This window comes from Rhincodon typus, chromosome 27 (genome assembly GCF_021869965.1).
Source record: "Rhincodon typus isolate 14 chromosome 27, sRhiTyp1.1, whole genome shotgun sequence".
Taxonomy (NCBI): domain Eukaryota; kingdom Metazoa; phylum Chordata; class Chondrichthyes; order Orectolobiformes; family Rhincodontidae; genus Rhincodon; species Rhincodon typus.
The window spans coordinates 35654477-35670359 of NC_063358.1; positions in this window are offsets into that span (position 1 = coordinate 35654477).

Here is a 15883-nt window from a genome sequence, read left to right on the forward strand (position 1 = left end):
AAAAGAGTCCATTGAACATTGTTTGCTGAAAAACAAACAAATAAATCACAATTTAGCAGAAAGAGAGAAAGATTGCATCTCGCTAACCTACATTAATGGGTTATAGTGATCTAAAGTTGGATCATTAAAGAGTGTATGAAGTAGAATAGGTACTGAATATGCATCTTCGCAGGGCTTATTATAGATATGAAACTTCTGACTTAATGAGGTGCAGTTAACAGCGATCTATTCCATTTATTTGCTATTTAGCAACTTTCTGGAACATTTTTGCTGACTATCTCTAATCAAACTTTGCTTTTCTAAATAATCATAAATACTATCTCAAATTTTTATGATTTGTGGATGAAGAATGTGTACTAGGCAAAATAGACAAACAGCCTATGGCCTGAATTAGACTAATCATTATCATCTGGTGTCTCTGAAGGACGTTTTGACAGACATTCTGTTCCTCCTAACCCACAATTCTTTATTGACAGTGTACCTTCCCAATGTCTCTGGGAAACTGCACATTTCAGTGTAGACATGACCTACTGCAACTGAAACAGCAAAGGAGTCACAAGGAGCCAAGAAATGTCAAAGGTTTCACGGTATACAGAAATAGAAAAAGTAAAGGAAAATCATAATTGCACATAGGCTGCAACAATGGCTGGTTTACACCTCAAATTCTCAATTCAGGCTTGTGCCAAGAGCTGTCCTGTGCTAGACCCAAGAGCTGAAGCCATTAGTTTCAGACGACGTTATATTACATTAAGCACCATATACTACAGCTCAGACATCTGCTTCTGGTTCAAGCATAATAAATGACAAAAATGGAAGATATCCAGGCCTGAGGGGCCATCTTGTCTCACTCTAAACTATTCCTCTTGCTTTGAAAACTGAGGTCCAGATTTCAAAGCCGACAGGCACTTGTCACATTTAAGACACTATCATTAAATAGAAAAGGAAAGAAGAACAACTGAACTTGTGTTGTGTGTAACACGTTTCATAATGTGACATTCCAAAGCCCTTCCTATCTCATGAAACATTGTTGTAGTGCACCTCCCATTGTAATATTGACAAAGATGGTATCTGATAAGTGAAAGGTAGCACATTTTAAAAACAATGGAACGAATGATCAAATAAACATTTTTTTTGGTGTTGATCAAGGCCTAACTGTTTGCAAGGGGAACTCACCTACTTTTTGTATTATGTCATTCAATTTACTGTAAGTGTCTATGTAGGCAGATAAATTTAAGGATCGGACAGTGATCTAGAGGGTTACAAGGTAGTCAGGAAGGAACTGAAGAATGGACTTAGGAGGGCTAGAAGGGGGTATGAAAAAGCCTTGATGGTTAGGATTGAGGAAAACCCCAAGGCGTTCTATACTTATGTGAGGAAAAAGAGGATGGCCAGAGTGAGGGTGGGCCAATCAGAGATAGTGGATGGAATTTGTGCCTGGAGTCGGAGGAGGTAGAGGAGGTCCTTAATGAATACTTGGCTTCAGTATTCACCTGTGAGAGGGACCTTAACGTTTGTGAGGACAACACGAAACAGGCTGATATGCTCGAACAAGTTGATGCTAGGAAGGAGGATGTGCTAGAAATTTTGAAAAACATGAGGATAGATAAGTCCCCTGGGCCAGATGGGATATACCCAAGGTTGATACGGGAAGCAAGGGAAGAGAATTCTGCCCTTTTTGTGAAGATCTTTGCATCCTCACTGTCCACTGGAGTAGTACCAGAAGATTGGAGGGTGGCAAATGTCATTCCCTTGTTCAAGAAAGGGAATAGGGATAATCCTGGAAATTACAGACTGGTCAATCTTACTTCTGTGGTGGGCAAATTATTGGAAAGGATCCTGAGAGATAGTATTTATGATTATTTGGAAAAGCATAGTTTGATTAGAGATAGTCAGCATGGCTTTCTGAGGGGCAGGTCATGCCTCACAAGCTTTATTGAATTCTTCGAGGATGACAAAACACATTGATGAAGGTGGAGCAGTGGATGTGGTGTATATGGATTTTAGCAAGGCATTTGATAAGGTTCCCCATGGTAGGCTCATTCAGAAAGTAAGGAGGCATAGGATTCAGGGAAATTTGGCTGTCTGGATACAGAATTGGCTGTCTAATAGAAAACAGTGCGTGGTAATAGATGGAAAGTATTCAGCCTGGAGCTTGGTGACCTGTGGTGCTCTGCAGGGATTTGTTCTGGCACCTCTGCTCTTCGTGATCTTTATAAATGACTTGGATGAGGAAGTGGAAGGGTGGGTTAGTAACTTTGCTGATGACACAAAGGTTGGTGGAGTTGTGGATAGTATGGAGGGCTGTTGTAGGCTGCAGTGGGACATTGACAGGATGCAGAGCTGAGCAAGGACGTGGCAGATGGAATTCAACCCAGAAAAGTATGAAGTGATTCATTTTGGAAGGTCAAATTTGAATGCAGAAAACAGGGTTAATGGCAGGATTCTTGGCAGCATGGAGGAACAGGGGGATCTTGGGATCCATGTCCATAGATCCCTCAAAGTTGCCACCCAAGTTGATAGGGTTGTAAAGAAGGCGTATGGTGTGTTGGCTTTCATTGGCAGGGGGATTGAGTTTAAGAGCTGTGAGGTTATGCTGCAGCTCTATAAAACTCTGGTTAGACCACACTTGAAATACTGTGTTCAGTTCTGGATGCATAGGAAGGATGTGGAAGCTTTAGAGAGGATGCAGAGGAGATTTACCAGGATGCTGCCTGGACTGGAGGGCAGGTCTTATGAGGATAGATTGAGGGAGCTAGGGCATTTTTCATTGGAGCAAAGAAGGATGAGAGGTGACTTGATAGATGTGTACAAGCTGATGAGAGGCATAGATAGAGTGGATAACCAGAGACTTTTTCCCAGGGTGGAAATGACTATTGCGAGGTGGCTTAATTTTAAGGTGATTGAAGGAAGGTATAGGGGAGATGTCAGAGGTAGGTTCTTCACACAGAGAGTGGTGGGCGTGTGGAATGCGTTGCTGGCAGTGTTAATGGAGTCAGATACTTTAGAGACTTTTAAGCGACTCTTGGATAGGCACATGCACAATAGTAAAATGTAAGGTATGCAGGGTAGTTTGATCTTAGAGTAGGATAATAGGTCAGCACAACATCATGGGCCAAAGGGCCTGTCCTGTGCTGTACTCTTCTATGTTACTATCTCAGCCTATCCAATAGTTCAGTTGGTAGCATTTTCACATCTAACTCAAAAGTTTATGTGTTGATGTCCCACTCTAGAGGCCATAATACTACAAGATATAGGAGCCGAAATAGGCCATTCAGCCCATCAAACCTGCTACACCATTCAATGATATCACGGCTGATCTGATTAAATACAGAAATCTGGGCTGGTGCAGCATTGAAATAGTGTCTAATATGCTGCCTTTTAGATGAGACTGTAAAACATGGTCCCTCTCTGCCCTCTCCAATGGAAGTAAAAGATCTAACATACTATTTTGGGGGAGGGTAGGAAATTATCCTTGATGTCCTCGGCAATACACACCCTTCAAGCAACATCACAGAAACCTATCAGTTCCTAATTATCAAGCTGCAGTTTGCAGAAACTTGCTGTGTGTAAATTAGTTGTTGCATTTGTTTGATGCAATGATGACAGCATGTTAAAAATTACTTCATTGGATTAAATTGGGACATCTAATGGTAGAGAAAAGTGCTGTGCAATGGCAATTTTTTTTCAATTTAAAAGAAAATATCATAAAATTAAATACAATGAAAAGTTAGTTGTCAGTAAATTTAGAAATCTCAACAATAAGCTCCTTGAAACAACTTACAAAATCTCCAAAATATTGATGCAAAATAAATTGGGAATATAAGTTATGAGGAAGATATAAGGAAGTTTCAATCAGATGTGGACAGACTAAGAGAATGGGCAAGAACAGGGCTAATGGACTATAATTTGGACAAGTGTGACAGCAGCCATTTTGTTTAAAAAAGAGGAAGGCAATATATTTCTTAAAGTGGTGAGAGTTGGGAAGTGTTGGTTTACAGAGAGAGCTATGTGTCCTTGTCATTAGTCACTAAAATGTAACATGCATGTGCAACGATCAATAAAATGGCATGTTGGCATCACAACAAAGGTGTTTGAGTACAGGAGTAAAGATATGTTGCTGCAGTTGTATACATTGTGCCTGAAGTATTGTACCCAGTTTTGGTCTTATTTAAGGAAGGATATACTTGCCATAGAGGGAATGTAAACTAGTCTCTGGGACGGTGGGATTTTTATCTTATGAGATACATTGAGGCAACTACATCTGTATTCTCTAGAATGAAAGGTGATCTAATTGAAACGTGCAATTTTGTTTTACAGGTCATGACAAAATGAATGCAGATAAGATGTTTCTAAACTCTGGGGACATAATTCAGGATAAGGAGTACACCATTTAAAAATGAGATAAGGAAGAATTTCTTCACTCAGAGGCTGGTAAATCTTTGGAATTCTCTGCCCCAAGTGGTTATGCAAGCATGTTTAAGGTAGAGATTAGTAGATTTCTGAAGACTAATGACATCAAGGGATATGGAGTTCGGGAGGCCAAGAAAAAGAAGCCCATTAGATTAGTGTCACATCCTTAAATATTCACTCACTTCACCCACCAATGCTCAGTACCAAGAAAACTATGGAAATTCACCAACGATCCTCAGACAACATCTTCCAAACCTGCAACTCATACCATCAAGAATGACAAGTGCAACAGATGCATAGGGACACCGTAGCCTGCATGCTCCCTCAAAAACAATCACCATCTTGACTTGGAAATATATTACTGTTCCTTCAGTATTGCTGGGTCAAAATCATGGAACCCCCTCCCTCACACCAACCTTGGGGGTGGTTTAAATACTGTTCTTTATGCTTGCTGCCTTAAGCCCTGATGCAGAGAAATGACAGCCTCCAGTTGATTGTGCTAGCAGTACTATTCACTACCTGCTAATCTACAAATGAAACAGGAACTTGGAAGGATGGTTGCTATGGAAGTATCAACGTCTCTAAGCCCCCTTCTTTTCCTTTGATAATATCTGAATCGAGAGCCGTACGAAAAAATCCTGGTTTTCAATTTTCAGTTTGCTTTACAGCTTTTAAACTGTGTGATTGTTCAATGTCAACTGTGCATTGTATTTGAACTCAGTGATACTGTATTGTAGACTGCACTAAAAATTACAGTCATCACCTTTTGAGTGTGGTCTCTGGCAGTCGCTCAAATTTAGCTGAAGCATAGACGTTGGTCAAACAGGCCCTCAATTTCCATATTAAATTCAGGGTAATTTCAACACATAACTGGGGCAAATAAATAATGCAGTAAAATAATGTGGACACTATTTGCATTAGCCTCCTGCCTTCAAAATCATAGCCCCAGTATGTTTATGTTTAAATCATTCAATCTCTCCTGCTGTTAGAATCTCCATAGAAACCAACAAATTTTAGAAAGATTTTCTAATTTCCAGTGACTAGCAATAAGAGCATGACACAAGCTATCAGGTTTTAAAACTTTTATTATAAGTAAGCTAAAAGTAACAATGTCTAAATACTGTTCAACTTATATTTTCAGTTACTTGAGTTTTTACTCCTATTTCATAGAATCCCTACAGTGTGGCAGCAGGCCTTTCAACCCATCGGGTTCATGCCAACTCTCCGAAAAGCATCTCATCCAGATTCACCTTATCCCCACAGTTCCCATGGCTAACCCACCTAACTTATACATCCGTGGACACTATAAGCAATTTAGCATGGCCAATCCACCTAACCTACATATCTTTGGACTGTGGGAGAAAACCGGAGCACCTGGAGGAAACCCACGCAGACACGGGGAGAATGTGCAAACTAGGTCAGCTCTTACACCACAGAGCTTCAGTTCCTTGTAGCAATGCTTTTCAGTGCCAAATTTTAACTTTTCATTAGTTAACTTGTAGAATCTGAGTTCCAGTTTGTGAAATGATGGAATCTGCAGGGAAGCCGACAAAATGTAGAGAGGCAAAAATACTTCAATGTTGTTTACTTAGAAGCAAAAGTTCCATATTACTATTCCAATCAAAGGCCAGTCCTTGATCCATTGTCTTCTGAATGGTATTTGTGTATTCTTTTGTCTACGGTGGTTTGCCAACTGCTATTCCCTTCCAATCTCAGGGACAAGACAAGGTGGCAAGTTTCAAGAGTACCTCAGTACAGGAATTGTACCCATGCTGTTGGCATTATTCTAACCCAAACATCAGCTACAAAGACAATTGGCATCTTCCAGATTAGTTGGAACAAACATATGTTTACATATGAGTAAGTTAAAAAGAGATAAAATCTGGCAAAAGACAAAGACAGAGCAATATGAAGACTTTTTAATTCCCAGAATATGTCAGAGTTCTGAAACTTAAAATATACCCTTTAAAATATATCCTTTCCTGTTCCTCTGATGCTGCCTGACCTGCTGTGTTCCTCCAGCTCCACGCAGCGTTGACTCTGACTCCAGCATCTGAGATCTTGCTATCTCTGACCAACTTTATGGGCCATATTTTCAACCTATACATAGGATCATAGAATTAGAGAATGACACAGCAGAGAGGGGACCTTTTGGCCAATCTCTGAATGCATTTCTCATTCTTCCCATTATGCATCACTGTTTTTCTCTGTTCCCCCAGTTCCACTATTGAGACAACAACTCCTCAAAGGCTCACAATACTCATGTGGACAATATGCCAGGCAATTCTGAGATAGAAAGGAATCATTGTCAGTGATAAGGAAAAAGACACTGAGTTTTGGAGCACAAGGGTAAGAAGGAAGACTAACAACTTGGTCAAAATGCTGGTGATTTTGAGAAAACAATAGAGGATAGAAGTAATTTAGGACAGGAGTGCGAGAGTGACTGACAGAAGTTGAAGGAAGTGGGTTGAGGTTGAATGAGATTTGGGTTGTGGAATCTATGTAACATAGTGTGAAATAATTTACTGGAGTGAGAAGGGATGTGTGGCAGAGACAAAGCCATATGAGGCCATGGAGCATTTAAAGTTGAGTTAATGTATTTTGAAATATGCATTGGGGAACTGGGAAAAATAATGTGGGTGACAGCTCTGAAGAGATATGCCAGCTAGCCCCATTTTGAATCAGTTTGAGCTAACTGAGAGTGCAGAATGGAAAACAAGGGAGGCACACATCGGCAAATTTGAGACCATAAATGAAGGTGAGCGTGGATAAAGGTTTCGGCAGCAGAGATGCTGAGTTAAAGCAAACAACATTGATACAAGCTAAGAAAGACTGACTGTCTTCAAAAGCTACTGACAGTTTAATCCCCAGTTTAAACTAGACCAACTGATAAAGATTATCAAAAAAAGTGGCTGAGTTGAACAGACGTAAATAATTGCAAAATTGGAAAATAAAAATAACAAGTTAAACATGCTTGAAAAATATCCCCTGATGTGTGCATATGAACTGAATGATTTTATCCTTCTCTTGAACTTCAAACACAGCCAACAAGTTAAAACAGTGGGTCAAGTGCATTTGGAACATGATTTGTGAGTGTGATGTTGGCACTGTATGTATCTTTGCAGGAATAAAGAAATCAATTTGATGCCCGATTATGAACAAGAAAATGCCTTGTTTTGTCACATTGGCATGGCTGCATGCATTTACACTTTAGAAAATGAAAAAATGAAATGTAAGAAGTTGCATTTAAATAATAAAATTAACAATTGATAGTGCCACATTGGCATTCATGATTCCAGCCAGTGATTATTAGACAAGGCCTTTAAAGACATAGTTCAAACATTCAGAGGAACAACATAAATCCTTCAAGAGTTGTTGGAGCTCTGTGAATTGGTGAATTTCAAAACATTACAGCTTACTGACTATCATCTGATGGCTGATGAAATAATAAGCTTTGGAACTAATTAGGGGTGTTTTAATGCTAGTTCTGTAACAACTGCAGGTGTTTACTTGAGATGGTCTTATAAGATGCAATTAAATTCCATTCACATTTCCTCACATCCAAAGCACTTTACAGTTTCTCACTGATGCGAAATGAAATGCAATCAATATTACAGCCCTATAACCTCACTCCCTACTTTTGATATACCAGATGGAGGTAGTTAGTGTGCACTGGCCAACTGTTTGATGATCTAAACATCTTTTTTCAGGTTATCATTCAGCTAGGTGTGACTGTACAAGTATTGGAACCAAGCAACAAAACACTAATAATAAGTTACCTATGAATTGTATGTTAATGCTTCAGGGAATTTATTTTCCAGTCTTTTTCCAAGTGGCAGTTTTATAGGTTCATACCTTCAAGCATACCTTCAGGATGGCTTCATGTTCAAACTACAGTATACGTGAGCTTTCAGAGAGGACTGCAGCTTACAAAATCCTGAACTCAAAGAAAAGAATCACAACACAATCTGAAAGTGGTTCCCCAATGGAAAGAAATTGCACATAATTTCTTTCTTTGTTAATTGTTTTACGGTTAAAAACACAAGGAGAAGAAAGCTTTCATTCACTTGATAATCATTCCAGTCTTGGCTTAGGGTTCAGTTCAGCCATTCTCTTCTCTTTGTGAACAGAAGGCACTTGATGCAAGTTGATTCCGAATAAATGTACACTTGATCCACCATTGCTAACGGAGACAATTGCTGCTTCAACTATTTGCAGTGGACTTAATTATTCCTCATGTATGAAGTTGTTGAATGAGAAACAAAATGGAGTTGAATTCTGCATTGTAATTTGAAAAACAAGGAAAGAGATTCTATGCTTTTACACAATATTCAAACATGAAATGTCTCAGAACATGTTCATATTGGGACATGGCTAAATATTATTTAAAAAGAAAACAGAATTTTTATTTTAAATCAAAGTATGTTAAATGAAATGGAGGGGAAGGGGAAGGCAACTGAAATTAGACCAGCTTTTAGAGTAGAGTTCTGAAGAAGGATCACTGGACCAGAAATATTAACTCTGCTTTTTCTCCACAGATGTTGCCAGACTTGCTGAGTTTCTCCAGCAATTGCTGTTTCTGTTTCAGATCTTCTGCATCTGCAGTTCTTTGTTTTATTTTGGGATTATAGTAGATTGTTTTATAGAAGATCCAGTAGCAAGAGATGGGATAACCTGTTTCTGTGCTGCAATATCTTTGATTTGTTCAGATTGTGTACAAAAGCACTGGCCCAAACCTTTTCCATGCACCCTAGCGTAGAAATCCACTTGTCACCTCCAGTTGACTCCCATAATACAGGTTTCCAGTTAACAATCCATTTCCTGTAATACAGGCTTCACTGCACAAAATAATTTCTCTTTCAATCTCATTTTCAAATCCTTATAACTCATTATATCATGCCTGACCAATTGGGAATCCTATCGCAGTTGCTATTAGTATGTGATTGCACATTGAATACCGAAAATGTTCTTCCATAACGAGTGCCAGAACTTGGTCGCTGGCCTCACCAAATGTTTAGTTGAAAGGGAGCCCCTGTTCTTGATGTAAATGCTGCAACATTGTACTTTCCTGTCATGTTATGCTAATATAGAATTTTGACGATATCATTTTTGAGAGTAAGTTAAAAATAACTCAGTGTACCATTTACTGCAACGTTTGTGAATTCTGTTTAAGTACATAATCCAGGTTTAACACCACATGTCCCTTCAGACAAACACTCCTTTACAAATCACTTGTTAATATTCTCATGTCATGATGGGATCTTGCTATGTTTAAATTGCTGCTGCCTACGCTGGAATGGTGATGACACTACAAAACTGTACTTCATGGGCTGTAATCACCTTTGGGATTTCCAGAGATCATGAAAGGTGCAATACAAATGCGAGTTCTTTTTTACAAAAACACAAAGTTCCTGCTCTTTGATTTGATTTACATGTTGAAGTAGGGTTGTGTACCTCCTTTCTCTGCTTGTCACCAGCACTAAGTACGTCACACTAATCATCAAAGGTCAAGTGGGTAATTTCTGTTTGCTGATCTGTTTCAATTGAAGCAGTAAATTACTATCTGAATGAGCAGTCAATGTTACTTTAATGTTGGGCAGTAACTGGGCATGTAATTACCATGTGCAAGAACATAAGAGTTTTTTTAGAACTACGAGAAGACTTTTGACAGCAATAAGCTCATCAGAATAAATTACTCCAAGAACCTTCTCATTACATCCCACAACTATTTCTCTACTCTCTCCTCAAATACGTGCAATGTCTCTTAAGTCAGCTTGTGTTACCTCCTTAGATAACAAGGTGTCGAGCTGGATGAACACAGCAGGCCAAGCAACATCATAGGAGCAGGAAAGCTGATGTTTCGGGCCTAGGAGGTCTAGGCCCGAAACATCAGCTTTCCTGCTCCTATGATGTTGCTTGGCCTGCTGTGTTCATCCAGCTCTACACCTTGTTATCTCAGATTTTCCAGCATCTGCAGTTCCTACGATCTCTGTGTTACCTCCTTCACTGGTTTTCCTGGAAACTAGATTCATTGTTCTATTACCATTTGGGTGAAAATGTTCCATCATACTTCTCAATATCTAATTCTTGAAAAAAGAAAGAATTTGCATTTGTATACCACTTTCCATGACCTTTCGATGTTCCGAAGAGCTTCATTGTAAATAATGCATTTTTGACCTGCAGTCATTGTTGCAATGTAAAAGATATGGTAGACAATTTATGCACATCAAGGACACACTAACAACTGTGAAACAATGACTAGATATTTAGTTTTAGTGATGTTAAGTTAAGGGATAATTATTGGCCAAAACACCAGGCAAAACTCCTTGCGCTTCTTCAAAATAGTGGCATAGAGTCTTTTACATTCCACCTGAGTGAGCTGAGAATTTTATTGAGCATTGAAAAGCAGCACTTCTGAAAGTGCACCACTCCATCGCTGTTGCCATTGACATGTTAGCCCAGATTTTGTGCTCAATGCTTTGGAGTATAACTTTTGAGCTCACAGGCAACTGCCTCAGTGCTGAGAGTGCTACACTGAGCTGCAGCTGATGCATGCAAATTGCTGAACCCTAATATCTGGAACCTTTCCTACCACGGGTAATTCATCTGCATTGAATTTGTAAACTCTCTTCATAATCTTCACATTTTTTATTTTTGTTATCATAAAATCCCATTTTCAAACCTGGCTTCCTACCTTTAAACTTTACATTAGTTCTGAATGTCTAGGATTATTCAAGCTGATCTACTCTTGCACTTCCTTGAAGAAATAGTCAGTCAATAGCCTTGATCTAAAGCAGGACAGTTACACAAAACTACATTGAATTTACAGCTCAGAAACAGAGAAACTTCTTTCTCCCTCATGTATAAATCAAGTGTCTGCTGAAAGACACTGACTCAATGCTGATCGTGACTTTATGCGACAGTGATTGTGCAATGTAATAATCTCAAATTTCTCCTGAATTACCAATTATGTTTTTCATTGAGTAAATTATATTTAGGAGTGCAGTGAGCCCAGTTAGCTAGTGTGTAGTTCAGAATTGTGCCAATGAGATGGCTCTAATTCTTTTCCGGTAGAGATAGACCTGGGACCTGCCTCCTTACTCTATCACTTACAGTGGAAGGGAGCAGCAAACTACCACTGATAAAAATTGCAATGAAGAACAGCTCAGGATGAAGCATCAACAGACAACATTCATTTATATCACACAGAGGTGATTGAGTTTTATATTTATGACCCCTAGTTCTGATCTTGCCAAAAGTCGAAACATCCATGTCTACACAACCAAATCTTTGCAAAATCATATTTTAAAATCCTCTTTCAAGGCTATGCTTCATCTGAGACAACTTGACTCATTAATCCTTTCCGACAAGTACAACTCTGGTAAACCTTGTAAATCTCTTTTTGCATCGTCCCGGATGCTCAGACATTGTTTTCAGAGGACGGAGATGAGGACTGAGGATAATCCTCTAAATACTGGAATTCTGGCAAAGGAGAGATCTAGTAATATAATCCAGAATACATGAGTAGGAAGGGAATAGCGAGATATGCATCCTGTAAGTGAAGACAATTTTAATATGGAAGGGCAAATTGTGTCAGCATAGGCTTGGAGGGCCGAAGGGACTGTTCCTGTGCTGTATTGTTCTTTGTTATTTGTTTGTAGTAACTCTCGTAGAAGTCTCTAATGAAAAAAAGATTTGTTAACTTAAAGGCAAAATACAACCAGCATCATGTCTTTTGCAGCAAAAGCAGAAGCTATTGGAAAATCTCTGCAGGTTTGGCAGCATCTGTGAAGAAAAATCAGAGTTAATGTTTCGGGTCTGGTGACCCTTCCTCAATTCTGTTTTTGCTCCTGATTTACAGCATCTGCAGTTGTTTTGGATTTTATCATGTCTTTTGCATTGGGTCTGTCCATCATCTCATTGCTCCTCCTTCCCTCCATCTAAAGATCCCAAAAATAATCATTTTGCAACACTTTTCATTTCTGAAGAAGGGTAATACTGGACTCAAAATGTTAATTCTTTTTCTCTTTCCACAGACACTGCCAGACCTGTTGTGTTTGAGTTTGAATCTAATGTGCAGGCATCCAAAAGTTTGACCACAGAAGTTTTTTTTCAATTCACTCATGGGATGTGGGTATTGCTGGCTGGGGCAGCATTTTATTGTCTGTCCTTAGTTGCTCTATGAGAAGGTGGTGGTTGGGAACTACCTTCTCAAACTGTTGTTGTCCATGTGCTAGGCGTTGACCCACAATGTCTCTAGGGAGGGAAGTCTGAGATTTTGACCCAGTGATAGTGAAGGAATAGCAATATATTTCCAAGTCAGGATGGTGAGTGGTTCTGAGTGGAAATTGCAGATGGTGGTGTTCCTTGTTCTTCTAGATAGAACTGGTTTTGGGTTTGGAAGGTGCTATCTAAGGATCTTTGGTAAATTTCTGTAGATAGTACACACGGCTGCTACCAAGCTTCAGCGATGGAGGGAGTGGATACTTGTGGAGGTAGTGCCAGTAAATCACGCTGCTTTTTTCTGAATGGTGTTAAGCTTCTTGAGTGCTGTTGGAACTCCAGTCATCCAGGCACATGTGGAATATTCCATCACACTTCTGATTTGTGCCTTGTAGATGGTGGACAGGCTTTGGGGAGTCAGGAGATGAGCTACTTAGTATACCCAGACTCTGACCTGCTCTTGTGACCACTGTGTTTATATAAGTAAGTCCGTTGAGTTTCTGGTCAATAGTAACCTCCAAGATCTTGATGGTGAGGTAGTCTTTGATGGAGTGCTGGTTAGATTATTTCTTTTTGGAGATTGTCATTGCCTGGCATTTGTGTGGCATGAATGTTACTTGCCAAATTGTCAGTCGAAGCCTGGATATTGTCCAGATCTTGTTGCATTTGAACATGGACCGCTTCAGTATCTGAGGAGTATTGGATGGTACTGAACATTGTGCAATCATCGGCGACTTTAATCTTATAATGGCAGGAAGGTCATTGATGATGCAGCTGAAGATGTTTGGGCCTAGGACACTACCCTGAGGAACTACAATGAGGCAATGTGCATTATTAATGCTATGTTTAAGAAAGTTGAATCTTTTTTCATGGCCGTTAATATGCAAGAGACATCAGGCATCAATATGCCTGATTGTCGTCTTTACATACACTGGCAATCTAAACCAACTGCATCAGAAATTGCCGTTAAAAACTCAACAGGAGAAAAAGCAGATTAAATATTTTGGGCCCAGTGACCCTTCTTCAGACCACCTTCAGTCCAGTTCTGGAAAAGGATCACTGGACCTGAAGCACTAACTCTCCTTCCTCTCCACAGATGCTGCTGAGTTTTTACAGCAATTTCTGATTTTGTTTTCCAGCATCTGCAGTTCTTCGTGTTTTTCTCAGTTGCATCAGAGTTGAAAACTTTCATTCAAGGGTAACTTGTTTGGATTAGACACCTGTCCCCATTAGTATCAGGGTCTTGGATTTGATGATGGAATGGCCATTCCAATTGTCAGATTCAATTTTCCCATTTGAAATGAGTCTGAACTTCACATGAGCTTTTGAGTACAAAATCTTCCAAAGGAAAGATGTTTAACTGAAGCACCGGCTTCAGAGTTAAATACCAAAATTCCAAGTAATAGCATTCTCCAATTCCCACTAGAACACAATGGGCTAAAAAATTAGCTTGTGTCAGTTTCAGTTGCATGGATTGCAATGCATCACTATCCTATACTTGTTTGAGGCGATGCAGGAAGCCTGTTGTCTGCTCATTAACATCATTGTGGCATGCAGTCTAACGTGAAATGTGCCACGGACCGTCTGCATGCACATGTAGTTAGCAAGTATTGAAATATGTCTGCACCTCATGTGGAAACATAGAAAATAGATGCAGGAGTAGGCAGTTCAGCCCTTCAAGCCTGCACCGCCATTCAATATGATCATGGCCAATCATATAATTTCAGTATCCCACAGTTCACTTGCCACCTCCTTGATAAATCATTAACAGCTCAGGTATTGCTCCTGGCTGAGGTGTATAGAAGAGAAATTCTCCTGAAGACTTTCGACAGAAACCATCCATCTCCTACTCCTGGTCCTCAATCTTTGCAAGTTTTCCATCTCTGCTAGTGGTACTGCCATATAACTCCCTAACAGGAATTGCAATGATAAATTAGAGCAGACTTGCTATTGGCAGGGTCTCAAACGCCGTTGAAATATTGGAGAAAATCCGGCACTGCTTCTTTTCTGACACCAACAAATTCCCCAAACTCCTCATGAGGCACAAGGCTTCGCAGTGGTAAAAGAAATCCAAAAATATCTTACCTGTAAGTCCTATGTTGATTTAAATCAAATCCAATTTATATAGCACTAGTAGGAGGAGCAGGGAGTGGGGATAGGGGAGTTTCCCTGATACAGTTGAGTACACATCAGAAAAGGGATATAGCAGGTCCCAAAGCCAAACTTCCAATTGGAAGGTCAACCTCCAAATCAGCTTTAGATATGATGGGGAGAAAGGGTAATTAAGAAGGTAAGCTGAACTGTACATGAACCCCACTGCTTAATCTGCCTCCACCAAAATTAAAATGGGAAAGGCCAATGTCAGACTTACTGCCTCCAAATGAGGGATTTGAGTGACCATTTAATCACCATTTAAGGGCTTCATCACACCATTTCAGGTACCAGCCAAGTTGTAGACTGGTCTGTTGCCATGTTATGTAGCATGTAAAGCCGTGTCACCATCTTGTCTTCCCTCAGCGAGTGGAGGGGGTGTTTCAATCAAAGGCACTTCAGGGAAGAAGGGTCTAGGCCCGAAACGTCAGCCTTCCTGCTCCTCTGATGCTGCTTGGCCTGCTGTGTTCATCCAGCTCTGCACCTTGTTATCTCAGACTCCCATCGTTACCTGGTCTGGCCTATATGTGACTCCAGACCCACAGCAAAGTGCTTGAATCTTAACTGTCTTCTGGGCAATAAGGGATGGACAATAAATGCTAGCCTAGCCAGCGATGTCCTCATCCTGTGAGTGATTTTATTTGTTTTAAAAAATCAAGCTGTTCAAAATTGTATTTTGTAAAATGAGACTTTACTTTCACTCTTGGTGTCAGAATGATCCACAATATCAGAACCCTTTCTGTTTCCATAGCTTATTTTTGGATTAGCAACTGGATAAAAGTGTCTTTGGGAATTATTGATTTCTGCAGCACAAGAGTCTAGTTGTGGAAAGATAATGTCAGGTGCAGCTTCTGCTCGAGAAAAGAATTGGATGGAGTAAAATTTGTCTGAAGACTGGAGATAAAGAAGTAAGATGCGGCATAAGTACTTTTGGAATTTGCAGTTGGAAATTGTCCAATCTCAACAGTTTTGTGAGATAGATGTTGATTTAGAGGCATTGGAATTACTTACAAGTAATACAGAAATTCTTACAATTCTTATAGCTCTTGGGTACATTGGCCAGCAAAACAAATCTCTAGGTATTAACTTGAGTGCTCAT